Below are 6,000 nucleotides of genomic sequence, written 5' to 3'. Positions count from 1 at the left end.
AGGCTGGCATTGTCTTCTGAGTGAGTAGAACAGAAGCAGGCAATGGGATTTCAATGAAAAAGAGAGGATACTCTTTCTGCACACTGGTGGCTTGTGCATATAATCCTAGCTGCTCAAGAGACTGAGATCTGAGGGTCACAGTTCTAAGCTAGCCTGGATGGAAAACTCCATGACTCTTAACCAACAAAAAGCCAAAAGTGGAGCTGTAGTTCAAGCAGTAGAGCACCAGCCTTTAGCCAAAAAGCCTAGGGCAGCACCCATGCCCTGTGGTTGCACAATGGCATAGGGACAGGGAGGCAGAACGTGGCTGCTAGATCACCCACCTGGTACCTACCCTCTGGCTCAGTTTCTCTGATGCCTATCCAGCCTGAACACCCCACCACCACCACCATGCTCATGTATACCTCAAAGGGTCCCCACGCTGGAGGGGTGCCTCCAAGATCTTCTGTGAAAGGAGCCCACTGAGTCCCAATAGACAACTCCCACCTTCTCTCCCCACCTTATCTCCCTCACAGATCAGGAAACTGAGGCCCAAGGGAGAAGGGTCTTACTAGTCCCTTGGGGAGGCTGCATCAAGCACGGACAGCTCCCAGGCTCTGAGCTGTCTGTTGGGCCGGCCCTCTGGCACCCACAAAGCCACCAGAAGAGGATGTGAAAGCTCAGAGGAGCAGGACAAGGGTACTGGAGGGACTTAGTGAGGGTACAGCGTGAAGTCTCAGCCTCCTCCCTCCTGCCTCAGTGCCCCAGCCTCTCAGCCCTGCTCCCTTCTCTCTAGGAGTTCTGGGCTTTGGGGTCAGGTCTCTGAAGACAGAAGAAAAGTTCAGACATCTGTGGGCCCTGCAGACACAAGGCCTGGTTTCTGTCTGAGGTCTTGGGCCTCCACTCCTAGTGTCACGTGAGTGTGTCAAACCCATCCCAGGGATTTTGTTGTTTAGATTCCAGCAAAACATGGATATGTGTATCTCTGCTTCCCTGGTGTTCTCTTTTCTGATCTTAGACCACTCCTCATTCTTCCACCATGACTTTTCTGAAGTGTTGATAATATTTGATGGTGTGTTGTATTTTGGCTACGTTCACAGTGGCAACACTAGGTTGGCCCTCGATTTACACTGAAGTCCTGTGTCTGGGTGCCAGGGATGGAGCGCCCAGCATCAGTGGCCAGGGAAGACTTCCAGAATGAGTAAGCCAGGCTGGCCTGCTTCCTCCACAGCCCCAGCTCGCACACACCCAGCAGGTGATGAGGCCTTGTGGAGCCCTCTCTGGACCCAAGGCACGGGCCCCTAGACTGCGTTCTGGCTCCAGACTGGGGCCTGGGGTGCTGGAGGAGAGAGCTGAGCTCCTCCAGAGCAACAGTTGGTGTTAGGACCACCAGACCAGCAGGGGATGGAACCCCCTGACGCTTGTCCTTGGCTGCCTGCCCACTGCTTGGTACAGGCGGGAATTCCTAGCCTGCCCGTCACAGCAGCAGGTATGACAGCCATGCGCTGACACCAGGCCTAGGCACTTAGGTGCTCCTCTCTACCTGGGCAGGCAGGTGACAGGCACACTGGCCAGAGACCTGCCAGGGAACCCACTCCCCCGCTGGGGTCCTGCCATGGCCCGGGATGCCGGCCAGGCCCATGCTGGAGCCAGCGTGCCCCGGGGGAGGAAGGGCTCCGTGTTCTTCACCTGCATCTCCTTGGTGACTGCCAGGCGGTGGGTCATAGCTCGCCGCACCCACCATGCCACTCTACGAACCCTACCACCGCCTCCAACACCTTGGCTGGCACCCCTTCTGTCACCGGCCACTGAGGTGAGTCTGCCTGGGAAAGAGGGTGCTCCGGTCCTAGCCAGAGCCCCAGATTTCTGCACCCCCCCCAACCTGCCCTTCGTCTCAGAACTGGTTGAAGGAGTTTGGTGAGCCTCTATCCCCATCCCTGTCCCTGGGCCCTGCCCGGGCCTCACCGGCAAGCAGCGCGGTGTGACATGGAGTTCACGTCGTACAGTGCATCTTGGATTACCAGGGCTTCTATGCCTGTCCTGTCCTCTGCTTTCTGAGCATTTAGAGCCACATGGGCTTCCTCTCATTGTCCCCCACAGTTTTCTGATGGAGGAGTTGAGGCTCAGGCACCGGTTGGTTGTTCACTCCTGTAATCCCAGCTACTCAGGAGGCTGGGATCTGAGGATCCTAGATCAAAGCCAGCCTGGGCAGGAAAGTCTATGAGACTCATATCGCCAAGAAACTACCAAAGAAGCCAGTGCTAGGAATGCTAGCCTTGAGTAAAAAACAGAGACAGGACCCGGGCCCAGAGTTTAAGTCCAGGACTGGCAAAAATGCGGGGAGGGGAAGAGAGGTGGTGGCTAGGACAACACAGGGCAGAAACCAGAATTCAGGCCTGGGTTCTGAATCTACAATTTCCCAAACTCACACAAGAGAAACCCCTGGAAGCTGCTCAGAGTTTACCGCGAGGCTGGCAGCTGACTGCCGCCCTCCAGGGAGTCAGGGCCACGTGTGGGCGGCTGGGCACTTTCGGGCAGTGGATCCCCTCCTTGCACAGCTGGGGGCCAGATCTCACTGCTCTCTAATCCCCGAGTAGAGGACATGATTGGGCTGAGCCGTTGTGTGCCCAGCGCCCCTGCTGCCCTGTGCAGCAAATGGCAGCCTCTGGAGGCGGGACCTGCTTGTCCTTCTGCCCTGTGCTCTTCGCGTCACCCTCTGTGTTCAAGTCTCTCTCCATCCCTTCTCCCCCTCCCTCTTCTGTGCCCCTGCCCCTGGGGTCAGCACACATGGATTTGGTGGTCCCCAGAGTTGGCAGTGACCTCTCAGACGCGTTTGTGAGCGTGGAGACGTCAGTTCTTGCTGTGGACAACATTTCTCATGACGGCACCTTTGCCTCCTCCAGGGCTGCGAGCTCCCACTTCCAGCAGGGCACCCCTGAGCTCCTGGCTGATCCAGAACTGCCAGGTCCTGGCCTGGCCATGTTCAATGCCTGGGGCTTCCGGGTATCTAGTTTTGGTGGCTCCTGGATGGTAACGCCCTATGAGATCAGAGACTTGGGGTGACTGTGATGTCATATCCCTCCGCCCGGCATAGCCTCCTGGGGTTTCTGGAGCTTCAGTTCCCACCTCCTGACCAGCTCTGAGTCCAGCCTCTAGTAAGGGACCTAGAAGCTCCGAGGAGCCAGGCAGAGAAGGCCTTGCCCAGTGGGCCTTCCTCCCCACCCAGGGCCCTGTGTCACCTCTGGCCAAGGTGCTCACCCACCCACACAGGCCACCCAGCCCCCAGCAGGCCCAGAATGGTGATGTCCCTGTTGGGAAATGACAGAGGAGTCTGGCCAGACCACACCCTCACCATGGTGAGACATGGTCTCCATATAGACTCCGGTTGGCCTCAAACCCACCATTTTCCTGCCCAGCCTCCAGAGTGCTGGGGTTATAGGTATGTGCCATCCTACCCAGCAAGACCCAACAGGTTTTCCACCAGCACCTAGCCAGCATTTCACACCATGGCTGCTGTCCTCGCTTACTCTTGTCCCAGCCCAGATTTACAGAGATGACAGCCAAGGCCTGTGGTTGCCCCAGCATTGCCTCATGCCTTGTCCCAGCCCTGAGATACCACCGAAGGGGGTCAGTGGCGGCAAGCCTGCCAGGAAGAAGGGACAACATGAACAAAGACCCAGAGAGGGAAAGGCCTGGAGTTCTGAGAGCACAGCAGAGAGCACAGTAGGAGTCTTGTGGAGTGTGGTAGAAGGACCACTGGGGCTTAGGGAGGTCAGGACCCCTCTGTGTCTGGGAGACCAGCCCTGTATGAGGACAGAAGAGGCCGTGTTGGCCTGAGCATGTCTCAACCGTGAATCAGGGGCTGCTCTGTGGGACCAGAGCCCACACCCAGGCATAAGGGGCCTGCACTGGCCACTGGCCACTTCCCACTTCCCACCTGACCTCCTGTCATATTCAGAACATGGTCTCCGCCTGGTCAGGTCATTGAAGTCATAGGAGAAGCCGGAAATACAGATTTTCATACGAAGTCACCTGACCTTTTACTGTTGGCTCAAAAATTTAAAAACACTTTGCAGGCCAAATACAACACACATTTGGGCTACATTTGGCCAGGTTCTCATCCCAGGCTGCCAGCTCCGTCTTCTAAAGTTTTTCTTAGCTGGGCGCCTGTGGCTCACCCCTGTAATCCTAGCTACTTAGGAGGCTGAGATCTAAGTATCAGGGTTCAAAGTCAGGGCACAAAGTCCTTGAGACTCTAACCACCAGAAAACCAGAAGTGACGCTGTGGGCCCCAAGTGGTCAGAGCCACTAGCCTTGAGCTGAGGAGCTCAGGGACAGCGCCCAGACCTAGAGTTCAAAAAAAAAGTTTTTCTTGCAGGAACGTTCGTTCTGTAGAAGGTCTGCACCGTGGTGGTCTTGGGGGCTTCCTCTAGCCACGCAGAGGGAGGAATTAGCAGTAGCTTTGAGCTTCATACCTGCCCAAGCCCGTGGGGTTGCCTCTAGCCCTCAGCCCCTCGGACAGTCTGTCTGGACATCAGGACTCAGTTTCCCAGATGCCCACTATGTGGGACCCAGAGTGAGCCTCCAGGCCCTCTTGTCCTCAGGCTGGCAGGCATGGCCCCTAGGGAGCATGTGGTAAGGCTTACTCATGGCACTGCCTCCACCAGGGTCTGCAGCTTTTGTGGCTCCCCCTCAGTGGCTGCTCAGAGCCTCAAGGACCTAGGAAACGTTTCCTTCTTTGAACTTTTACTCTCGTCTGTGATAGTGGTAAGTGGCCCTGCTGCCCCCCCGCCCCCCCGGAACCACCTTGACACATAGCCCAGGTGCATGCATGCCTCCAGCCATAGGTGTGCAGCTCCTGTCAGTGGCCCAAGTAGCACTGTCAACCTCGACCTGATGTCCAGTAGTGTCCAGATGCGTCTCCCCCACCCCACAGGCAGGTTTTCTTCTACAGTTCTGGTTACCCAAAGCCAACCATGGTCAGAAAATCTTAGAAATAAAAAGGTAATACTTTGTGTTTTACATTAAAGGCAGGGTCTCATTCTACAGCCCAGGGTGGCTTCTCATGCATAGTCCTGCCTGCCTGCCCCCCAGTTGCTGGGATTGTAAGGGTGAGCCATCACACTCAGCTAGAACTTAGTCAGTTTTCAGTTGCAGGCTGCTCCGAGATCTCTGCCCTCACACTGGGATGTGAAGCGATCTCCTTGTCCACGGAGTCCACACTAGCCACCACTAGCCACTTAGCCAGCAGGGCCGTCTGACTGGTTCTGTGGTGCTTGGGCATACCGCCTTAGTGTGACCCTCCATTCCAGGTGTCCACTGAGAGTGTCGGAACGCAGGCCTCAGAGGAGGAGGGGCTGCTGTCACCCCAGCTTTCTTCAGATTTCTAAAATCCACAGGCTCATCTGCCCAGCATCTCTTTTTCTAGTGTATAAGTTCCCCTTTAATTGTTTTCCCTGGAGGTGTATCTATCAAAGAAGTGGATTGCTTGACTTGTAGAAGCTTGAATTGTGGTCTGAACCTCGGTGGGCTTTGTGCCGGTGGTGTACCTTACTGGGTCCCTCCGCCCTGTGATCACCCCAAAGGCTACCTGGAAAGGTCTGCTCAGCTGAAGCCTGGGCTTTGGTATGTGTACATAAGGTTGTGGTCCTGTGGCCTACAGCACCCTGCCCTCTCTTTCTGGGGTGGCCCTGCCCTGTAAGGTGGGGAGAAGGTGCATGAGCCCCAGGAGAGGGTTTTGCATGCAGACACGTCTGAGGCATAGTAGCCCCTATCCCTAAAGGTCTCAGTGCTGGGGCACTGAGCCCCACGCCACGAAGCGACTCCCACCGAGGTTTCTGACCTGGGGGAGAGGATCACAGTGAGAAATGGGTGGAACTCAGCTTCTGGGGAAGCCAGGGCTCTCCTGTCTGGGTATCTTATGCATATGTATGTGCATGATATCTGTGTGTCTCTCTGAACGTGTGTGAGTGTGCATGCACAGCCAGAGGCATGCGTATTCGCTCCAAGATGGTGGAACAA

The sequence above is a fragment of the Megascapheus bottae genome, chromosome 3 (genome assembly GCF_031878675.1).
Source record: "Megascapheus bottae isolate mThoBot1 chromosome 3, mThoBot2.hap1, whole genome shotgun sequence".
Classification (NCBI taxonomy): Eukaryota; Metazoa; Chordata; class Mammalia; order Rodentia; family Geomyidae; genus Megascapheus; species Megascapheus bottae.
The sequence above is the reverse complement of the archived record's forward strand: the minus strand, read 5'-3'. Positions refer to the sequence as shown.